Source organism: Saccopteryx leptura, chromosome 7 (genome assembly GCF_036850995.1).
Source record: "Saccopteryx leptura isolate mSacLep1 chromosome 7, mSacLep1_pri_phased_curated, whole genome shotgun sequence".
In the NCBI taxonomy this organism is placed as follows: domain Eukaryota; kingdom Metazoa; phylum Chordata; class Mammalia; order Chiroptera; family Emballonuridae; genus Saccopteryx; species Saccopteryx leptura.
The window spans coordinates 1,285,873-1,310,154 of NC_089509.1; the positions used below are offsets into that span (position 1 = coordinate 1,285,873).

General features: G+C 44.8%; 1 protein-coding gene across 1 annotated transcript in view; it reads left to right on the forward strand.

The window, feature by feature from the left end:
* Positions 1–12,810: 12,810 nt before the first annotated feature.
* Positions 12,811–24,282, forward strand: part of MAP3K2 (mitogen-activated protein kinase kinase kinase 2) — a 98,230-nt gene continuing 86,758 nt past the window's right edge. Inside the window, exon 1 of the mRNA XM_066345973.1 lies at positions 12,811–13,289. The gene's annotated coding sequence lies outside the window, so the exon portion shown is untranslated. The remainder of the gene's footprint in view (positions 13,290–24,282) is intronic.

Consider the following 24,282-nt stretch of genomic DNA (forward strand, 5'->3'; position numbering starts at 1 on the left):
TGAATGACTGCAGGAGATTAGATGTGAAGCCCGCTAGCTGCTGGAGATCAAGATGTTGAGCAGGGTCACTTGCTGTGCATGCATCTTTAAACTCTCCCAGTTTTTCAAAGGGTAGTAAACGACCTGTTTCAATGTCCTCGATGAAGAGTTCCAGCTTGTTTTCAAATGCAAACACTGCTTGTTGAAGGGATAAGATTGTATTTCCAACACCTTGCATTTTCACATTGAGCTGGTTCAGATGTTCATTCATGTCCATGAGATAGTAGAATTTCAGGAGCCACTCAGTGTTAGGTAACTCAGGATGCTCGACGTTTTTCATTTCAAGAAAAGTTCGATTTCGCTCAGACAAGCCGCGAAACGGCTGAGCACCTTCCCTCTTGACAACCAACGCACGTTGCTGTGCAGAAGCAGACCAGGATAATTATTCCCAACTTCATCCAGCAGTGTTTTAAACTGGTGATCATTTAAAGCTCGGTCAACAATAAAGTTGAACACCCGAATGACCAGCAACATCACCTCACCAAGCTGCTCACCACACATCTGAGCACAAAGCGCTTCCTGATGTAGGATGCAGTGAAAACTTAGGATGGGTCTCTTTCTGCGTTCATGAAGAAGCGCTACGAATCCTGTTTTTCCCCACCATGCACGGAGCACCATCCGTACACACCAAAATAAGTTTATCCTTCGGTAGATTTTTTTCTTTAGCGAACTCAGTTATAGACTTGAATAAATCCTCCCCTCTTGTTGTCTCTTTCATAGGCAAAACAGCAAGACTTTCCTCACATAGTGTGTCACCGACAGCATACCTTGCAATCACGCTGAACTGGGATAAATGGCTTACATCTGTTGACTCATCCAAAGCGAGAGAAAAGAATGGTGCTGCATTTATGTCCTTCACTTGCGTTGCCTCAATTTGATTTGCCATCATGATGGTACAATTGTAAACAGTTCTTGCTGACAGAGGCATGTCTTTTATTCGTTTGATTATCTTGTCTTTATCTGAAAAGTCGTCAAAATGTTCATTGGCAACATCAAGCATGAATGTTTTGGCATACTCCCCATCTGTGAATGGCTTTCCGTTTCTCACAATTGCTAAAGGAAAGCTAGCCGGATTCCAGTCACCTTGTTGGGTCCAAACATGGAGTTGCTGCTGATTAGCTTGCACTCTGCACAGTAGCTCTTGGCATGCTTTCTTCCTGCTGTCCCCTGCTGAATATTTCAATGCAAATGTAGTATGGTGTGTGTCAAAGTGCCGCTTTATATTTGACTGTTTCAGCGATGCAGTTTTATCATTGCATATTAGACACACTGCAGAACCTGCTCTCTCCACAAAGGCGAATTCCTATCCATTCCTGCTGAAAAGTACGATTCTCCTCATCTTTTTTACTTTTAGCCATCTTCTTCGTCAAAAGGGTTTCTGCAATTAGCTAGCTGACTACTTGATTAAAAGGAGGGAAGTTTACTTCCTGACCTCACAACGACCCGTGTACGTTAGGCATTATCCAATAAAAATTTGGTGTTGTCCCGGAGGACAGCTGTGAGTGGCTCCAACCACGCACAACCATGAACATGAGTGGTAGGAAATGAATGGATTGTAATACATGAGAATGTTTTATATTTTTAATGTTATTATTATTTTTATTAAAGATTTTTCTGCAAACCAGATGCAGCCATAAAAAGAGCCACATCTGGCTCGCAAGCCATAGGTTCCCGACCCCTGACCTATATGCACAAGACAATGACAGGACTGGCTGACAACCTTTCACTAATGTTATAGACCTGGGGCACAACTACCCACCATAACCTGCCCAGCTAGAAATTTATGATTAGATCACCCTGGGAAGTTACCTTTCATAGAACTCCTTATTTTTCATCCATGGAGGTAATATCTTTCAGTTCTAGCTTTGGTATGAATTACTTCCAGGGCAGAGGAGAGGGGAGATTGGTTCTCAAGGACAGTGGTGGAAGGTCAGGGAGAGTAGCAGCAGGTGTGGACGGGAAGTGGGCTCTGGAGGGTGGATTAATTGTGTACTGCAACATAAAATCTCATGGGCTTCTCGTGGCAGAGATACGGTACTATACTTAAGGCTGGCTGACTTGCTGATGATAGCCTGATCACTGGAAGGAACTCCAGGAGTTAGAGGTGGTGACTCATAATGTGGGACTACAATTTCAGAGTTGGTTTCCATGAAAATAACTGTGCGTTCTGGTCATGTTTGGGCACCCTCCATTATGAGAGGCCTGCTGGCTCTGCCATCTACTGGGGCAGGGCAGTTCTAGGTCTCCTGTGGGCAACCGAGGGGGACAAGTGCTGTCTGTTCCAATGGTTTCACTTACCTTAACCCACTGGTGCTCACCACAATCCTAGGGAAGCATGTGTTTTTCTGTCTTCCAGACAAGGATGCTGGGAGAGCCAGGCCAAGAAGAGCAGGCACCAGTCTCTGCCAACTTTAGTGTTCTTGGTCCAGCCTGGTGAGAGCCGCCTGGCCTGGCCACAGCTAAAGAGTTGCTGTTTAAGCATGGTATTGGAAGAAAAATAGACACTCAGACCAATGGAACAGAATAGAAAACCCAGAAATAAAACCACATATGTATAGTCAAATAATTTTTGATAAAGGGGCCAACAACACACAATGGAGAAAAGAAAGCCTCTTCAATAAATGGTGCTGGGAAAACTGGAAAGCCACATGCAAAAGAATGAAACTGGACTACAGTTTGTCCCCCTGTACTAAAATTAACTCAAAATGGATCAAAGATCTAAACATAAGACCTGAAACAATTAAGTGCATAGAAGAAGACATAGGTACTAAACTCATGGACCTGGGTTTTAAAGAGCATTTTATGAATTTGACTCCAATGGCAAGAGAAGTGAAGGCAAAAATTAATGAATGGGACTACATCAACTAAGAAGTTTTTGCTCAGCAAGAGAAACTGACAACAAAATAAACAGACAGACAACTAAATGGGAAATGATATTTTCAAACAACAGCTCAGATAAGGGCCTAATATCCAAATTATACAAAGAACTCATAAAACTCAACAACAAACAAACAAACAATCCAATAAAAAAATGGGAAGAGGACATGAACAGACACTTCTCCCAGGAAGAAATACAAATGGCCAACAGATATATAAAAAGATGCTCATCTTTGTTAGTTATTAGAGAAATGCAAATCAAAACTGCAATGAGATACCACCTCACACCTGTTAGATTAGCTATTATTAACAAGACAGGTAATAACAAATGTTGGAGAGGCTGTGGAGAAAAAGGAACCCTCATTCACTGTTGGTGGGAATGTAAAGTAGTACAACCATTATGGAAGAAAGTATGGTGGTTCCTCAAAAAACTGAAAATAGAATTACCTTATGACCCAGCAATCCCTCTACTGGGTATATACCCCCAAAACTCAGAAACATTGATACGTAAAGACACATGCAGCCCCATTCATTGCAGCATTGTTCACAGTGGCCAGGACATGGAAACAACCAAAAAGCCCATCAATAGATGACTGGATAAATAAGATGTGGCACATATACACTATGGAATACTACTCAGCCATAAGAAATGATGACATCGGATCATTTACAGCAAAATGGTGGGATCTTGATAACATTATACGAAGTGAAATAAGTAAATCAGAAAAAATCAGGAACTGCATTATTCCATACGTAGGTGGGACATAAAAGTGAAACTAAGAGACATTGATAAGAGTGTGGTGGTTACGGGAGGAGGGGGGAGAGGGAGAGGGAAGGGGGAGGGGGAGGGGCACAAAGAAAACTAGATAGAAGGTGACAGAGGACAATCTGACTTTGGGTGATGGGTATGCAACATAAGTGAACGACAAGATAACCTGGACTTGTTATCTTTGAATATATGTATCCTGATTTATTGATGTCGCCCCATTAAAAATAAAATTATTAAAAAAAAAAAAGGAGTTGCTGTTTAAAGGCACAGGGCATCCCACTCTCTGAGTGACCTGAACAGCCAGAGCAGTCTGTAGGGGATGAAGGGTCAGTGGCATTGCTCCCTCACAGGCTACTGTACCTGCTCAGCCTCAGCCAGGCTGACCTATGATGAAAAAAGGACACCAGTCCTTGTGACTTGACTTATAGGAAGCAGCTGTGAAAGGTGCTACCTCACACCAAGTAGAGTGGTGAGATGATTAAAAAATATGAAAATACTTAACTTTTCACTTTTCTCTGCTTGTGTCAACCCCTTGATGGTGTACTGAAGAGGTTTAGGGTCCTGCAAATCAACTCTAGAGGGGGATGGGAGGGTGTGGAGTGAAGGAAGCCAGTGGTTTCAAGAAAAGCAAGGCTGAATCTGGAGAGGAGAACCCCAGGTACTAAGAGGGGCAGCTGGAGGGGCCAGATAGGGAGTGGTACCCTGAGCCCTAGCCAGTCAGGGAGAGGCTATGGGACCTGGCACCAGGGTGAAAACCCTGAGACTTCAGGCACTAGGGAGGGCCAGACATATGGACTCCCTTCTGAGTTGCTCCACTAGTGTCCCAGGGGCCTGGTGACAACGACCCAACCTTTCTCTGCCACTTTTTCCTCATATGCAAATGAAAATGATAATTCTGCTGATCTACTTTTCAGGATATTTGTAAAAAATAACCAATAAAACATGGTAAATTAAAGAGAGTGGACAAGCCCTGGCCAGATAACTTGGTTCGGTAGAGAGTCATTCCAAAGTTCAGAGGTTGCTCTTTTGATCCCTGGTCAGAGCACATACAGGAACAGGTCAATGTTCCTGTCCCTCTCTCCCTTCCTCTCTCACTAAAATCAATAAAGTAAACATCAAAAGAGAGAGAGTAGACAAGAGGCAGAGAGAGAAGGAAAAAGAGGAATAGGAAGAGAATAAAGAGACAGTGTAGCCTGACCAGTGGTGGTACAGAGGATAGAGATAAAAAAATAATAGACTTGCCGTGGATCACTTATAGAACACCTGGTCCACCTAAGGGGTCCTCTTCTGGTTCCCCACTTCTCGCCTCTCTGTGTGCTTCTTCGGGAAGACAACATTGGTTATTACAATACAGCCATCCGTCCTTCATCTCCCCTGTAACCTAGCTGCAGTTCCTTTCTAGATGTGGCCTGGTACCAGGGGCAAACCTCATGTAGTCTGAAGCCATCCTAGGAATGCTGGTTCCTTTCCAGGCACAGGTGTGCACCTCAGTTCCAGCCAATGAGAGGTTTTTAGTAGTAGATTCAGCTACCAGTGACAGGCATGCACTTCTCTCTCCTGTGGATATATGGGGCCCTGTGTTCCAGACTGGGAAGTGGGTTTGCTTCTAGCTCGACCATGCCTTGAGTGGGCCCTTGTCCTCGCTTTCCAAAATAACCTGTAGGTATTTTAGGATGGAAAAAGGGACAAAAACAGAGGGGCAAAAGCAGTGGTCTCTTGAGGAAAAGTCTCTCATGAATGCTCCTAGATGGACACTTCTACTGATTCTTCTTTTGTTAAGACTTAGTCACATGGCCATTCTTAGCTGCAAGGGAAGCTATAATAATAAATTAACTCTATTTTTGTGGGAGGGCTATATGCTCAGCTAAAATTTGATTACTATGGAAAGAGGAGAATGAATTTGGGAGCACCATTAGCAGACTTTGCTGCAAAAACAAAAGGGATAGTCTCATGGGGAAGGGCTGATGAGAGATTGTTCTTAATAATAATAATAAAAAAATCCAGAGGATACCTAACCTCAGATCTTGGTTTCTAATGTCGTTCTCCAATGAAAGGAAGCAGAGATCCTTGGAGAAATGGCTAATTCTAGGGCTGGGGCAGGAAATATTTAAGATGAGTCTAGCACATCTGGTAGTATTAGAAAGTAAGGGAGTGTTCAAAAGTAACAAAAAATAAATAAAGGGTCACAGTTGCCAATGGAAAGAGTGCCTATGGCCAAACCTGAAACAATCTGAGCAAAAAATATAATGTAATATTGGGCTATAACCAAAAGTATAAAGCAAATATCTGTGAGTCCAAATAAATTTAAATCAACGATTCCATAAGTAAGTAAGTGAGGAAGAAGAGACATATCTCCCATGCAAAAGAATTCTAAAAAATTTAGGTTGACACTTTTTTTTAATTTAGAAAATTAAGTTTAACAGGGTGACATTGATCAATAAGAGTACATAGATTTTGAGTAAACATTTCCACATCATTTGAACAGTTATGTTGTATACACATCACCCCAAGTCAAGTCATCTTTTATCACCTTATATTTGTTCCTCTTTAAACCCTTCCCCTAACCCTCTCCCCACTCCTCCACTCCCCCCATGTAACCACTGCACTCTTATCTATGTCCATGAGTCTCAATTTTGTATCTCACCTATGTGTGGAATCATACAGTTTTTAGCTTTTTCTGATTTATTTATTTCACTCAGTATAATGTTCTCAAGGTCCATCCATGTTGTTGTAAATGATCCAATGTCATTGTTTCTTATGACTGAGTAGTATTCCATTTTTTTTTCTTTGTATTTTTCTGAAGTTGGAAACGGGGAGGCAGTCAGACAGACTTCCACATGCACCCGACCGGGATCCACCTGATGCCCATCTGGGGCGTCGCTCTGCCACAATCAGAGCCATTCTAGTGCCTGAGGCAGAGGCCATAGAGCCATACTCAGCGCCCGGGCCAACTTTGCTCCAATGGAGCCTTTGCTGCAGGAAGGGAAGAGAGAGACAGAGAGGAAGGAGAGGGGGAGGGGTGGAGAAGCAAATGGGCACTTCTCCTGTGTGCCCTGGCCAGGAATCAAACCCAGGACTCCCACATGGCAGGCTGATTCTCTACCACTGAGCCAACCAGCCGGGGCCTTAGTATTCCATTTTTTATTTTAATGTGGACACTCTTTTTAAATTTTTATTTATTTATTCATTTTAGAGGAGAGATAGAGATAGAGAGAGATAGAGATAGAGAGAGAGAGAGAGAGAGAGAGAGAAGGGGGGAGGAGCAGGAAGCTTCAACTCCCATATGTGCCTTGACCGGGCTAGCCCAGGGTTTCGAACCAGCAACCTCAGCATTCCAGGTCGAGGCTTTATCCACTGCGCCACCACAGGTCAGGCTAATGTGGACACTTTTTATTCAAGAAATTGGAGCACAACTCTCCACTCCTTAGGTGTGAGCACAGGGAGTTGTTTTTTTTTTTAAAAGAGTACAGTATGGAAAAGGTGGAAAAGACTGGACAAACCTGACAATACCTGAACCAGGCAATCAAGGTCAACCTCCAGTCTTAAATCATGTTGTTAGAATATAGCACTTTATCTCTCTGCTATCCATCTCTCAAACACATCACCCTAGTCTAATCATGACAACAGCAGACAAACCACAATGGACGACTATTCTACCAAACACGTGACCAGTACTCCTCAGAACTGTCAAGGTCCTCCAGTCAAGATGGCAGCTAGGTAAATGCAACACTTGGATCCTCCCACAATCACATCAAAATTACAACTAAACTACAGAACAACCATCATTCAGAACTGCCTGAAATCTAGCTGAACACTAGTCCTATAACTAAGGATATAAAGAAGATGCCACATTGAGACTGGTAGGAGGGGCAGAGATGCAGAATGATCTGTTCTCAAACTCACGTGTGGCGGTTAAGAATTGGAAGGGATATCTCAGCAGTGGAAGTTCCCACTGAGGAGCCAAGGGTCCCAACCCCACATTAGGACTCCCAGCTCAGGGTTCTAGTGCTGGAAGAGAAATCCCCCTAACTTCAGGCTGTAAAAACCAGTGAGGATTGTGACTGAGACAGAGGACTGCTGGAATCCCAGCAGCTCCTCTTAAAAGGCCCACACATGAATTTACCCTGGACTAACTAGATTTGAGCTTCAGCACTGGGGCAGAAACTTGAAAGGCACCAGCCACAAAAGGGGAGGAATTGCATTATCTGGCAACAGGTGAGTGCTAGAAGGGCAGCTTTCTCTGAGACAGAAGTAATGGAAGAGGCCATTGGTCCTTTTCTGAGCCCTCCTCTCACAGAGCCACCAGGTGGGCCATATCTGTTTCTCCATCCATCTGGCTAACACTGTTTGCCCTGCCCACGTGATTTCCAGAGACCCTGCCCTACCCAACTTTCAAACCCATTTAAGCCATTTCCAGTGGCTTTTTCATATAAATGGCCTGTCTTGCCTCGTGCTCTGAACTTTCCTAAAATCTCACAAACAAGAAGCATCTGGACTCAGCATGCCTCATACCTCTTGCTAAGTGGCCATGGGCCCATCACTAGCAGCAGCAGACTTTGGTTCTGGGTAAATTGAAGCCCAGCACAAGTACATAGCAGCCATCTGAAGATCACATTGTAGCTCATGCCAGGTGGCCCTGGGAAGGGCACAGGTAGCAGCTGACCTTGGCCTGGACCTCCCAGGAAGCCCCAGAGCCAGCACACCCTGTGGACAGCTTCAAACCACACTGAAACACCACTCAACTACCTCCATGAGCAACACACTCAAGGTGTGGACTTTGTGTGTATATGGGCCATGCTTAAGTGAGTCCTGCTCCATGGGGTCAGCCCCTGTCAGCCAATCCTCTGCTGTGGTCATGGCTAGTCCTTGCAGCTGATTGTCCTGGGGCGTGTATCTGTCCCATTGATGTGCCAATAGCAATCAAGGCTCAATTACAACAGAAGGGTGCACATAGCCCACACATGGGCACATCTGGATTACTTAGATGACTGGAGAGGCTATACTACTGGGCTTTACAGGACACTTACTGCCACATCCAAGAGATGTAGTAGCTCTATGTAATACAGAAAACCAAACACAGGTAGGCAGCCAAAATGAGGAGACAAAGAAACAAGTCCCAGATGAAAGAACAGAACAAAATTCCAGAAAATAAACTGAAGGGAGAAAAGCAATCTACTAGATGTAGAGTTTAAAATCTTGGTTATAAGAATGCTCAGTAAACTTAGAGGAAGAATAGATGAACTTAGACCTTCAACAAAGTCACAGAAAACATAAAGAGATAAAAAATATTAAAAAAGAATCAATCATATATGAAGACGATAATATCTGAAATGAAGGATATACTAACTGAAGAACACATTACAAAGGATCCACAGTATATATAAAGGATAAAATCAGCAGTTTTCAATTTTTATTTTATTTATTTATTATTTTTTGTGTGTATGTGTGACAGAGTCAGACAGAAGGACAGATAGACAGGAAGGGAGAGAGATGAGAAGCATCAACCCCCTGCTGTGGCACCCCAGCCGTCCATTGATTGTCCTCCCACATGTGCCTTGACCGGGGGCTACAGCAGACCCAGTGACCCCCTTCTGGAGCCAGCGACCCTGGGCCCAAGCTGGTGAGCCCCGCCCAAACCAGATGAGCCCGCACTCAAGCCGGTGACCTCAGGGTCCCCAACCTGGGTCCTCCACGTCCCAGTCCTACGCTCCATCCACTGCGCCACCGCCCTGCCAGGCTCAGCAGTTTTTTAAAGAGAGAGAGAGAGAGAGAGAGAGAGAGAGAAAGAAGTGGGGGAGGACCAGGAAGCATCAACACCTCTATGTGCCTTGACCAGGCAATCCCAGGGTTTTGAACTGGCAACCTCAGAGTTCCACGTTGACACTTTATCCACTGAACCACCACAGGTCAAGCTAAAATCAATAGTTTTAAGGAAGCAGAAAACACCCAATCAGAACAGTAAAAAGAAGAAAAAATCCAACAAAATGAGGATAGTGTAAGGGGCCTCAGGAAAAACTTCAAGTGTACCAATATTCACATTATGGGGTGCCAGAAGGAAAAGAGAGGAATAAATTGAAATTCTATGTGAAAAAATGACAGAACACTTCCTTAATGGTGAAGTAAACAGACATACAAGTCCAGGAAACCCAGAGTTCCAAACAAGACCAACCCAAAGAGGCCCACTCCAAAACACACCATAATTAAAATGTCAAAGGTAAAGACAAAGAGATCATCTCAAAAGCAGCAGGAGAAAAAGCAGTTATCTATAAGGGAGCTCCCAGGAGACTGTCAGCTGATTTTTCAACATAGATTTTGCAAGACAGAAGGGATTTGCATGAAATTTTCAAAATGATGAAAAGCAAAGACCTACAACCAAGAATACTCTACTTAGCAAAGCTATCATTTAGAATTGAGGGACTGATAAAGAGCTTTTCAGACAAGAAAGAACTAAAGGAGCTCCTTGGCTAGGTAGCTCAGCTGGTTTGAGCATCGTGCCAATATGCCAAGGTTATAGGTTCAATCCCCAGTCAGAGTACATAAGAATCAATAAATAAGTGCATGAACAAGTGGAACAACAAATTGATATTTCTCTCTCTCTTTCTTTCTCAAAAAGTCAATAAATAAATTTAAAAATAACAAAAAAAGAGAAAGACAGAGATTTATTGTGTTAGAAGGATTTGATGCACACAAAATTGTCTGTTGCTGGCTTTGAAGATGGTGGGATCTAGAAGTTGACAGACCTGGCTGACTGCTGGCAAGGAAATGGGGACCTCAACCCTACAACCACAAGAAACTGAATTCTGCCAACAAGAATAAGGCTGGAAGCAGATCTTTCCCAGGGCCTTCAAATCAGAACTCAGCCCAGCTGATACCTTGGCTGCTAAGTTTGTGGCAGTTTGTTATGCAGCAATAGAAAAACTAACACAGTTGCCTCTCTGAAGTCTTCCCTTTTTTTTTTTTTGTATTTTTCTGAAGCTGGAAACGGGGAGAGACAGTCAGACAGACTCCCGCAGGCGCCCAACTGGGATCCACCCGGCACGCCCACCAGGGGGCGATGCTCTGCCCCTCTGGGGCGTCGCTCTGTTGCGACCAGAGCCACTCTAGCGCCTGGGGCAGAGGCCAAGGAGCCATCCCCAGCGCCCGGGCCATCTTTGCTCCAATGGAGCCTTGGCTGCGGGAGGGGAAGAGAGAGACAGAGAGAAAGGAGGGGAGGGGTGGAGAAGCAGATGGGTGCTTCTCCTGTGTGCCCTGGCCGGGAATCGAACCCGGGACTTCTGCACGCCAGGCCGACGCTCTACCACTGAGCCAAACAGCCAGGGCCTGAAGTCTTCCCTTTTTTTCCAGTCATTCCTGTGACATCTTCCTCTCTACTTCTGTGGCACCTTATACGCATCCCTGCTACAGGGAAGTCATTCGTATTACAGAGACCCATTTAGCAGGCTGCTCTCCTCACAAGTTCCTGGGAGGTAACAGGGACTCTCATGTTATTGCACTCCCAGGCTCAGAGCAGGAAGGTAAAAAATATTTGTTGAAAGAAAGTTTTATCGAGAAAGAAAAGTCCCAAGATCATTAATTTGTAATCATATATATTAAAATACCAAGGATGCTGGAGATTTAATGTTTACACAAGAGGAAAAGTCACCCATGTATAAAAAGGAAGGAGGGATGAAGAAAAAAAAAAAAAGAGAGAGTATTTTAAATATACATTTGGGGTGTTTCTAAGGAACCTGTAGTGAATGAAATCCCCAGGTGTGGTAGGTAAGGGAAGGAATGAACAGATGTTTAAGGAAAAATCCATTTCTAGATTACTTAGTAAACAAGTAATTACTAAATGCCTGCTAAGTGGGCCAGGCCAGAAACTGGGAAACAAGGTGGAAGTTTAATTCAAATCCTACCATCTCAAGCATATTGAGATCCTCCTTTCTGTGGCATTTCTGGCTTAGGGTGACACACCCCAAAGGAATCTTAAAAACCTCGATTTTATGTGTAAGTAACCTTTAGAGTCCTACACTTTTGAAACAAGTGAGAACAAACTGGTTTTCTAGTTAGCTCTGGGTTTCTGACAGGTCCTTCGCTGCCCACCCTGCTTTGTGTCGGTTGCCTAATTCTGGGCAGATCAGACAAACCATCATTCATCAGTTCAGTTTAGCAGGCATCTATGTTGTTTTGAAGCTTTTTCACTATGACATGCACCTGTAAATGAACATCTTTGCACCTCTGCTAGTGGGTTGGTACCAAAAATTCCAGGAAGACCCAGGTACTCTGACAACGCTCCACACCCCTCGCTTAGTCCTGCGGTACAGACGTAGCTCCGGCCGGGGCCAGTGGGTGTCGCGTCCACCTTTGCCATGGCAACCGCGGGAGTGGACGTGTAGTCTGGGATAGGCAGGAAGGGAATGCGATCCATAATGTACCGAGAGACCAGACACACGTCGAATGAGGTAAGAACGCTACTGCAAGATGGAAGGGGTATTTTAGGAAAGGAGACCCGGGAGGGAGCAGAGAAAGTGGGTGGAAACGTAGAACGTAGGGGACCTCCTGTGAGCGACGGGGGGGAGCGGGGCCAAGGAAGAGCCAGTGAGAGACTAGGCTTGACCTCTGCCACTCCTGGGTGGGCATCACTCTCTCGGGGTGAGGCGTCCTCATCTATCACCTAGGGCCGCGACGAGAATCAAACAGAACCGCCGTGCGACTCAGGCCGGTTTGCAGGCGGTGGGTTACGGTTCAGTGACAGGCCGACATCCTTTGGGAGGAAATACAAGATTACGCCACAGATCCTGCTAACGGCCTGCCATAAATTCTGCGTCGGTTGCAGGACCACCTCGCTCCGCCGCTGCCGGAACCCAAGCGCAAGCCTACCCAAGATGTCCTTCGCAGCCTCGGCGGGACGCAATTACGCAGACGCTAGCGGACCGAGGTGCGGCTGCGTGTGCGTCAGCGTGCGTCAGTGTGCGGGCGGAAGAGGCTGCTGAGAATCCCGGGCCGGCTGAGGGGGCTGAAGCAGTGGGCCTGCGCAGGCGCGAGCACACCGCCCTCGGCCTCCGCTCGGCGCTCTAGGCGTGGCGCGCGCCCGCGGCGGGTAGAGTCTGCGAGAGAAGGGCTGCGCGCGCAGGAGGAAGCCGGTCGTGACGTGTGGCGTGTTACGCGCGACGTCACGGGTCTGTGTGTAGTGGCGGCCGGGCTGCCCTCCGCAGCGGCGCCTGACTGAGGCGGTGCGGCCCCTGGGTGCGGCGTTCGGGGGTCGCCTGGCTCGTGCGGCAGCGGCGACGACGAGGACGACGACCCGGAGCCCGGCACCCCCAGCCGAGGAATCGTCGCCCCCGCCCCGTCTCCGGCATTTGGCGACGCGCCGGCGGCTTCCTCCTTCCTGCTCAGCTCCCCGCGGGCCCGCGGGGCGCCGAGCGGCCCCGGCCTCCCGGTCGGCCCGGGGCTGCACGTGAGGGAGGGACGGGCCTGGCCGCTCGGCTTGTGCCCGACTTTTCGCGCGCCCCTCCGACCCCCGAGCCCGCGGCTTCCCCCGGCCGGGGGGCGCGGTGACAGGCCGCGCGGGGCGGAGGGGCGGGCTCCGCGGGCCTGAGGCTCTACACGTTCCGCGGAGCGGCCGGTACGTGCCGTGTGTGTGTGTGTGTGTGTGTGTGTGTGTGTGTGTGTGTGTGTGTCGCGCTCTCTCTCTCTCTCTCTCTCGCTCTCTCGCTCTCTCTCTCTCGCTCTCGCTGTGTTTTTGCAGTGCCACATCGCGGTCCGTAGTGACGAGGACGATCCCACTTTTTTCTTTAGGGAACACTTAGGTTGCACCCAGCTGAACCACTACTACGTTCTTGGGAGGGGTTGTGCTCCGTCTGCCCATTTTACAGATGAACAGTCGAGGCTCGGGCTCCGGACTGTGGCCGAGGTCACGCAGCTGCTCATCTGGGAAGCCATGATTCCAATATGCTGTATTTTCTGTATAACTGTGTTTCTGCGTCTTGCAAAAAACACGTATTTAAGAACAATTAGAATAACTGGAGAGTTATTTCCAGGGAGTAAATTCTAAATATATCGATAGATGTAGTTTACTTGCCCCTAACGTAAAGTGTGTGATGTGTTTTGCTGCAGCCCAGCCAAATCATTTTCTTGGCTTAAAAGAAAACTATTTTTAAAAGTGGTCCCACCTTTTCTTTACAGTAGGGCTGAACAGAAAATAATTTTCTCTTTTTCTCTCATCAGAAGAAATTAATTTGGTAAGACTGCATATTTCTTGAAAAGTTCAAGTTTTGTGCAGTTTATTACTGATGCATACAGGAAATTTGCAGTTGAGTTATTTGCTTGATATTTCCTTATTGCATAAGTTGTTGCCGGATTATGTGGCAGTGGCAACACACTTAGTAATTTGTGTCTTGTCTTATGCAATATTTCTGAATTGAATGTCAGAAATTTACAGTGTAGAATATTGTAGAAAGTTGTTTTAATGGTGTGATTTTTTTTGTGTAGCCCCCATCAGTGTATATAAACTAACTGCTGAATCTCATTTTAGCATTGGCCTGTACTATTTCTTTGATTATGTTTAGTGAAAAAGTAGGTCTTTACCTTTTACTTTACAGAGGAAAGTGTTGATAAATTTCTGTGAGTCTTTGAAGCTTCATGCAAAGTTGCAAATGTTGAAGAGATCTATTAATGCAAAGTTACAATACTCTGTAATTTTCTCTAGTATATTGCAAGGTTTAAGAAAATTTGTAGTTGACCATCTTTGTAATGTTTGTAGAGAAAGTATCAGAGTTAACAAGTGGATTCACAGATTGACTTATTTGACTAAAATGTAAAATGTTGAGCCTTGTTGAATTATGTTGAATATTGGTTATCTAATCATGCTGTCCATGTGTCTCTTTTGAGAGAACTAGGTGTTAAAGGTTTATCTCATATGTATAATTGGATTACACTGTAGTCTCAATATATATTTTTAAATAGTTTTATTTATACAGTTAATTTTAACGGGGTGACATTGGTCAACGAGAGCACATAGATTTAGAGAAAACATCTCCAGATCATTTTCACATTCGATTATGTTGCATACCCATCAACCAAAGTCAAATTGTCCTCCCTCACCCTTCATTTGGTTTTCTTTGTGCTCCTCCCCTCGCCAACTTCTCCCTCTCCTCCTTTCTCCTTCTCTTGTAACCACTGCACTCTTATCTATCTATTGATATGTCCATGAGTCTCAATTTTGTGTCCTACCTATGTATGGAATCATATAATACAATTCTTAGTTTTTTCTGATTTACTTATTTCACTCATTATAATGTTATCAAGGTCCATCCACGTTGTTGTAAATGATCCGATGTCATCGTTTCTTATGGCTGAGTAGTATTCCATAGTATATATGTATCACATCATCTTTTTTATCCAATCTTCTATTGAAAGGTTTTTTGGTTGTTTCCATGTCTTGGCCACTGTGAACAATGCTGCAGTGAACATGGGCTGCTTGTGTCTTTACGTACCAGTGTTTTTGAGTTATGGGGGTATATTCCCAGTAGAAGGATTGCTGGGTCATATGGTAGTTCTTAATTTTTTGAGGAATCACCATACAGTGGTACCTTGAGATATGAATTTAATTTGTTCTGTAACCGAGCTTGTAAGTCAGTCAACTTGTATATCAAACTGCCGATACTGGACTCGTGCGCCAATGCGCCAACTAGTGGCAGCTTTCCGAATCATGACTCGTATCTTGGAATTTTGCTCAGATCTCGAACAAAAATACTGACCTAGTTGCAGCTCGTATCTTAAAAATTCGTATGTTGGTCTGTTTGTATCTCAAGGTACCACTGTACTTTCTTCCATAATGGTGGTTCTACTTTATATTCCCACCAACAGTGAATGAGGGTTCCTTTCTCTCCACAGCCTCTCCAACACTCGTTATTACCTGTCTTGTTGATAATAGCTAATCTAACAGGTGTGAGGTGATATCTCATTGTAGTTTTGATTTGCATTTCTCTAATAGCTAGTGATGATGAACATCTTTTTTTTTGTATTTTTCTGAAGTTGGAAATGGGGAGGCAGTCAGACTCCCACATGCACCCAACCGGATCCACCCAGCACGCCCACCAGGGGCGATGCTCTGCCCATCTGGGGCGTTGCTCTGTTGCAATCAGAGCCATTCTAGCGCCTGAGGCAGAGGCCACAGAGCTATCCTCAGTGCCCTGGCCAACTTTGCTCCAATGGAGCCTTGGCTGCGAGAGGGGAAGAGAGTGACAAAGAGGAAGGAGAGGGGGAGGGGTGGAGAAGCAGATGGGCGCTTCTCCTGTGTGCCCTGGCCGGGAATTGAACCCAGGACTCCTGCACGCCAGGCCGACGCTCTACCACTGAGCCAACTGGCCAGGGCCTATTCTTGTTTTTTTTTTTATTTTTTTTAAACTTTTTTTTCTAAAATTTATTTTTATTTATTCATTTTTAGAGAGGAGGGAGGAAGAGAGAGAAAGAGAGAGAGAAAGGGGGGAGGAGCTGGAAGCATCAACTCCCATATATGTCTTGACCAGACAAGTGCAGGGTTTTGAACCGGCAACCTCAATGTTCCCATGTCGATGCTTTATCCACTGCACCACCAGAGGTCAGGCCTATTCTTGTTTTTATTGTGCTCCTGTTGGAGCTTTTACTTGTGATTTTGTTGTTTTGTTCTTTGTATCTGGTCGGATAACCCCTTTTAGTAGTTTTTGAAGTGGGGGTTTTCTGGTGATAAATTTCCTCATCTTCTCTATCTGTGAATGTTTTTATTTCCCCTTCATATTTGAAGGAAAGCTTTGGTGGATATAGTATTCTTGGCTGGAAGTTCCTCTCTTTCAGTACTTTAAATATTAGGATTCACACTCTTCTGGCTTGCAGAGTTTCTGCTGAGAAATCTGATGATAACTTAATGGGCCTTCCTTTATATGTTGTAGTATTCTTTTCCCTGGCTGCCTTGAGGATTTTTTCTTTGTCATTGATTTGTGATAATTTCATTATGATGTGCCATGGAGTAGGTCTCTTGAATTTAAACCTCCAATTCTTTCCACAGGCTTGGGAAATTTTCATTGATTATTTGTTTGAATATGTTCTCCATTCCTTTTTCTCTCTCTTCTCTTTCTGCTATATACCCATTATTCTTATATTACTCTTTCTGATGAAGTCAGACAGTTCTTGTAGGGCTTTCTCATTTTTTTAAATTTGTGAGTCTTTCTCTTCTCTCTGTAGTGTCTCTAGTTGCCTGTCTTCTATGTCACTAATTCTCTCTTCTATCTGGCCTGTTCTATTAGCTAAGCTTGTCACCTCATTTTTCAGTTCATGTATTTAGTTTTTCACCTCTGTTTGGTTCCTTTTTATAGTTTCAGTTTCCTTGATGAAGTATTCTTTTTGTTCATTAAATTGTTTTTTGAGCTCACTAAATTGCCTTTGAGAGCTTTATTATATTTCACTGAGTATTTTTAGGACTTCAATTTTGAATTCCCTGTCATTTAACTCCAAAGTTTCTGCGTAATTGAAATTTTTTTCTAGAGATTTTTCATCATTTATCAGCGCTACGTATCCGTCTTTTGTATCTATGATATTTGATTTCTTTCTCCTTAATGGCATTTGAGAGTGGTGTTGTTAATAACACTAATAAGAGATAACTAAGAAAGTAAAATAAAAGTTGAAAAAATACCGTGAAAAAATGAAAATTCTGTAATGATAAGTAGAATAAAAACTACAGAGAACAAGGAGCAGGAACTGAGGACTGATGAAAGAATAGAGAAAAAAATGAAGTAAAAAACAAGCAAAATACTACAAAGAAAAGTATGAGTCCAAACAAATAATTTGATGATAAATGACAATCGGATGAGAGCAAAAAGGAAAAGAAGAAAAAAGGAAAAAAAAGATAAAGGAAAAGAAACGACAAGGGAGAATAAAGAGAAAGAAAGAACAAAAACCAAAATACAAAACAAAGAGAAAGAAAGAGAAAAAAAAACAAGTAAAGGTGTCTGAAATGAAACCCTCACAAAAAACAAGAATGAAAAAATGTAACAACTATGGATAATGTAGTTTAAAAGGAAAATAATAAAAAAAGAAAAAGGAAAGTAAAAATGACAAAAAGTGTTAAATGTAATTTTCTGGTTTTGAGAGTTAGCTTCTTTTTTTTTGGCAAGTGGTGCTGTACTCTGAGTTTTGCCTCTGCGTGGGTCTTGGGCAGAGGTCTGCTGTTGTGTCACTGTGGCAGTGATGTAGGCTGGACTTCAGTCCCATTGGCAGGTAGGGCTTGTTAGAGCTTTGCAATTATATGGCTCTAGTAATGTCAGTCTTTCAGTTTTCCAGGCGCCTCTCTGCATGTCCCTCCCACTGGAGCTAGAAGCCTGGAGACTTAGCTGTGGGGTCTGCCTCAGCTACTGTCCTTGCAGTAAGGGAATTTATGCACAGCCAAGTCCCCCCCCCCCCAGTGCTGCTCAAAGCATAGTTCTGGGGAAGGCAGTGGGAACCAGAGCTGCCAGCAAGAGCAGGCAGGGCAGGATACAGACCAATGGCCAAGTTCCTTTCTGTTATACACAGGCAAAATTCTGTGGGTTGGTGGGCATATCTGCATGCCTCAGTGCGCCGTGGTTTTAATCTCTATGGGCTTTTCCCACTTGCACTGCTTGGTAGCCCATGACAGGCCATGTGTGTGTCCAGCTCCCATGACTCTAGCAGTGCTCACAGACGATTGCAACCACCAGTCAGGCACCCAGCGCGAGCATTCTCAGGCCAAGGGTCTTGGCCCATGCGCGCGCCTGGCACTGGAGATCGTGGAGCCAGGAATGCCCAAAGATGCTGGTGCCCCCACAGGTGCCCAGCGCCGACAATCTCGAGCTAAGCACCCTGGTCCCTGCGCATGCCCTGTGCTGTGGATCGTGGAGCTAGAAGTGCCCAAAGACGCTGGTGCTCACACAGGTGCTCAAAGTTGTTAATCTTGGGCTAAGCACATCAGGCCTTGTGCGTGCCGGCTCGCTACCCAAGCTGGTGATGCTAGGTGGAGCTGCTAGCACTGCGCCGGTGATCGTGGAGCACAAAGATGCTGGTGCTGGCCCACGTGGGCACCCTGTGCTGGTAATTTTAGGTGGATTCCACTGCCCTTGTGCATGCCCAGTGTCTGCGATCTCAGGCAGAGCCAGTGTGTTCTTTCCTTTGTTTGGGCATCTACCCTAACTCAGGTCCATCCCTACTAGCCCAGTCCCTCCTCTTAGCTGGCTCCAAACAAAATTGTCCCTACCTCAGATCAGCATAGAAAGCGAAATGCCCATCTTCGCCTTATACAGGGGTAGTTAACCTTTTTATACCTACGATCCACTTTTGTATCTGTTAGTAGTAAAATTTTCTAACCGCCCACCGGTTCCACAGTAATGGTGATTTAGAAAGTACGGAAGTAAGTTTACTTTATAAAATTTATAAAGTAGAGTTATAGCAAGTTAAAGCATATAATAATAATTACTTACCAAGTACTTTATATGGGATTTTCGCTAAGCTTGGCAAAATAAATCTTTATAAAACAACTTACTATAGTTAAATCTATCTTTTTATTTATCCTTTGGTTGCTCTGCTACTGCCCACCATGAAAGCTGGAATGCCCACTAGTGGGTGGGAGGGACCAGGTTGATTACCACTGGTCTTACATATTTAGCCACTTAGGCCACTTTTTCACCCGTCATACCTTTGTCTGGTGTGTGTAAATTTTTGGTGTTCCTAAGGTTTTTTTTCTGTGTTGTTGAATTTGTTGAAATTTCAAGGGGACAGATTGGGAGTATCTCTCACGCCGCCATTTCTCTGACATCACTCTCATAGTCTTAATCTTTAAAGCAATGTTTTAGGTGGAGCTTTCATTTCTCTTAACCTTATTGTCACCAAAGGGGTAGACTATATTTAACAGATGCTAAAAACGAAGTCATGCTAGTTCTTGACAGTTTCCACAGCTTTGATTTCAGGCCGTTCCCCCCCCCCCCCCTTTATAAAACTGGTGCTCTTTAACCCTCCTTTCCCTTGTATTATGAAGCAATTTCAGACATACAGGAAATTGGTAGTAGTGAACATTCATATGATAACCCTCTAGATCCAACATTTATCAACATCTTGCCATATTTGCTTTATCTGTAAATATGTAAATTATTTCTGGCTGAACCATTTGAAACTAAGCTGTAGACGTCATGATATTTTATGCCAAAATATGTCAACATACATCTCCAAAGATGACTTTTTTTTTTTTGTATTTTTCTGAAGCTAGAAACCGGGAGAGACAGTCAGACTCCCGCATGCGCCCGACTGGGATCCGCCCGGCACGCCCACCAGGGGCGAAGCTCTGCCCACCACGTCGCTCTGCCGCAACCAGAGCCACTCTAGCGCCTGGGGCAGAGGCCAAGGAGCCATCCCCAGCGCCCGGGCCATCTTTGCTCCAATGGAGCCTCGGCTGCGGGAGGGGAAGAGAGAGACAGAGAGGAAGGAGAGGGGGAGGGGTGGAGAAGCAAATGGGCGCTTCTCCTGTGTGCCTTGGCCGGGAATTGAACCTGGGACTTCCATACGCCAGGCCAACGCTCTACCACTAAGCAAACCGGCCAGGGCCTACAGTTTTTTTTTTTTGTTTGTTTGTTTTTTCCTTAAGCTGGAAACGGGGAGAGACAGTCAGACAGACTCCCGCATGCGCCCTACCGGGATCCACCCGGCACGCCCACCAGGGGCGAAGCTCTGCCCACCAGGGGGCGATGCTCTGCCCCTCCGGGGTGTCGCCCTGCCACGACCAGAACCACTCCAGCGCCTGGGACAGAGGCCGAGGAGCCATCCCCAGTGCCCAGGCCATCCCTGCTCCAATGGAGCCTTGGCTGCGGGAGGGGAAGAGAGAGACAGAGAGGAAGGAGGGGGTGGGGGGTGGAGAAGCAAATGGGTGCTTCTCCTATGTGCCCTGGCCGGGAATCGAACCTGGGTCCCCCGCATGCCAGGCCGACGCTCTACCACTGAGCCAACCGGCCAGGGCCTGGGGCCTACATTTTTTTACATATGCAAAATACCATTATTGTTAATATGTTTTTAATTGATTTTAGAGACAGAGTGAAACATTCATTTTGTTGTTCCACTTAATTGTACTTTCACTGGCCCCTTCCCATGTGTCCCATGACCAGGAATCAAACCCGCAACCTTGGTGTTTCAGGATGATGCTAGCCCAGTGGTTGGCAAACTCATTAGTCAACAGAGCCAAATATCAACAGTACAACTATTGAAACTTCTTTTGAGAGCCAAATATTTTAAACTTAAACTATATAGGTAGGTATGTTCCTTATCGAGGTAGTGCCTGCATGTGGTATTTTGTGGAAGAGCCACACTCAAGGGGCCAAAGAATCCCTTAATGTAATCTCATGCTTATCCATATTTAAATGTCCCTATCTATATTGAAGGGTCTTTTAGGGCTTTTTATACCCAACCCCATCATACCAGGATTCCAATAAAGGTTTTTGCTGCATTTGGTTGTTAAATCTCTGGTCTATTCTAATCTAGAACAGCCTCATCCCCACCCTTTTAAAATCTGAATTTTTAAGAGATCAAACCTGGTGTTCTATAAAATGAATCACACTCTTGGTGTTTTTGACTCCCCCCACCCCCTCCTGCATGGCGTCAGTAAGAGTTTTCCAACTGTTGCCTCTTTATTAGCTAACTGCAGGAGATTTAAAGGGTTGGTGAGTTTCAAGTGAAATCTTTTTGGGCAAGAATAACTACTAAGTGATGCTGTGTACTTCATATTGTTTTCCACCAGGAACTTGATATATACCATCAAGTTTGTTTATGATGCTGAGTTTGATCACTTGGTTAAGGGGGTAAGGTATTTTTTTCTCCACTGCAGTTAGCATGTAAACTGTGGCATGATAAATTAGCACTATAGTGCTGGCCTCTTTGCCATTCATCTTTCATCTGGTAGTTGTAGCATCTGTTGCTGATCCTTGTAAGGCTAACTTCAGTTTCGTTTGTTGGTCTATAGATGGAAGCAGAATCAGAGGATTTTGTAAAATATCCTGTGCAGCTGTATGTATTAATCAGATTCTGATTTTGTGGATTTTTAAGATTTTTAATTATGAATTTAAGTCTCCTGTTATGCATTAAAGAAAGACACCTAGCTTAAAAAAATGGTAAAATTCTTTTTTTTTTCTTTGTATTTTTCTGAAGTGAGGAGTAGGGAGGCAGAGACAGATTCCCACATGTACCCAACTGGGATTCACCTGGCCTGCCCACTAGGGGGCGATGCTCTGCCCATCTGGGGTGTTGCTCTGTTGCAACTGGAGTCATTCTAGCACCTGAGGTGGAGGCCATATAGCCATCCTCAGTGCCTGGGCCAACTGCTCCCATGGAGCCTTGGGTGTGGGAGGGGAAGAGAGAAATAGAGAGAAAGGAGAGGGGGAAGGGTGGAGAAGCAGATGGGTGCTTTTCCTGTGTGCCCTTAAATGGGAGTGAAATCACAGACATCCACATACTGGGCTGACACTCTATAACAGCCAATCGTCCAGGGCCAAAAATGGTAAGCCCCCCCCCCCCCCTTTTTTTTTACAGCGACAGAGAGAGAGTCAGACAGGGACAGGCAGACAGAAACGGAGAGATGAGAAGCATCAATCATTAGTTTTTTGTTGCGCGTTGTGACACCTTAATTGTTCATTGATTGCTTTCTCATATGTGCCTTGACCAAGGGCCTTCAGTAGACTGAGTAACCCCTTGCTCGAGCCAGTGACCTTGGGTCCAAGCTGTTGAGCTTTTGGTCAAACCAGATGAGCCCACGCTCAAGCTGGTGACCTCGAGGTCTCGAACCTGGGTCTTTGGCATCCCAGTTTGATGCTCTACCCACTGCGCCACCGCCTGGTCAGGCAAAAAATGGTAAAAATTAATGCTGTATTTTTCCCTGTGTTCTCACTCAAGGAGTGTGTTTCTTTTAAATTTTTCTTAGCCAATATTTGTTGCACAGGAATAACCAGAAATATAATAACGGAAGAGTAGATTTACTAAAAAACATTTTGAGAAACTGTCCATTTTCTGGTGTAATGAAGGAGTACTGGATTAAGAGAAGATCTAAATTGTTTTCCTAATTCCAACACTATGTGGTTTTCTTTTTAAACGTTATTCTGTTCTAATTTCATAATGATTAAATTAGTAAACATGAATTTCTGATAACAGATGATGTTGATTACATTTGGAGGTGAACCTCATTTTAATTAAGCCAGATCAAAATAAATCAAAATACATGTAAGTTTATTTCCCAACTAATTAACTGACATTTGGTAATTATTTTTAAAAAGGGTTAATAATAGAATTTACTAAACTAACACATTCTCTCATTAGTACTATGATTTAATTAGTGGAACAATTTACATGAAATTTTCCCACACATCCTTTGTAAATCAGGATTGAACTGTATATGTGGAAATAAAAAACCTTTTTTATATCCTGAAGTGTTTTGTGAGGTATATCTACATCTGTATATACCCACAATTATAAGACATGTGTCTGTATAACTTCATCTTTTGTCTTGAATATTGAATATTCCTGGGATTTATTGGGAACATTGGCTGACTTCCTTTCTCTTGGTCGTTAATTACATTATTATTTTTTGTAACATTAAATTTTTGCCTTTATTGTTAGTTGTCTTAGATTTATTGACTTTTATTGATTTTAATTTTTAAAAAATTTTTATTTATTCATTTTAGAGGAGAGAGAGAGAGAAGGGGGAGGAGCAGGAAGCATCAACTCTCATATGTGCCTTGACTGGGCAAGCCCAGGGTTTTGCCAGCGACTTCAGCATTCCAGGTCGTCGCTTTATCCACTGCGCCACCACAGGTCAGGCGAGAATTTGTAGCTGCCTCTTCTGAGCCCTGAGGTTGTTTTAAGTATCAGCTGCACTCCTAGTCTGGCTTTTATCTACTCTTGGCCAGTGTGTGTGGCCTCTATTCCTGATAGGACATTGCCCTCCCCCCCACCTCACCTGGCACTTGGGCACTGATGTGCGCTCGCTGGCTGCAGCTCAGGCTACTCTGCTGGCGTGGGGGGCCTCCTCTCCTCACTGGGCTCTCCCCCCATGGCAGGTGTGAGGGATGCCTCTTCAGGCTCCGCTCCTGGCTGTTGCTGTGCATTGCCTGGCTCCGCCCCCTGTTGGCGCGGCAGGATCCCTTGCTGGGCTCTACCACCTCTCAGTCTGCTGGATTCCTCATCCCACTGCCCCCCCTTTCCCACAGGAGGCCTTTCTGTGCTGGGCTCCTCCCTGTCCTCTGAGTGGACCAAGCTTCGGCCCCCCAGCCGGCTCTCTGGCTCCTCGGAGGGTACTCAGCAGGTTGAGGGAGCTGTGTAGCCCAGACCTCAGCACTCAAAACCTGTGTCCCTGATGCGCCTCTTGCTTCTAAGTATCTTTCTGCACTGACTGGGGCAGGGTAATTGCTTCCTTCTGCTGGCTTGGTTCTCCCAGGAAGAATGGGCACTTTAGGTTTGGGGAGTGGCCCAGTACAAGGGTCAGGGTGGCTGTCACCCACAGTCTTTTCCTGTGCCCCTGAGACTATATTCTCTTCTCGCAAATCCAGTCCTCTAAGCGCTCTCGGCTCCAGGAGCCCCAGGTATGGTTGTGAACGAGGTTT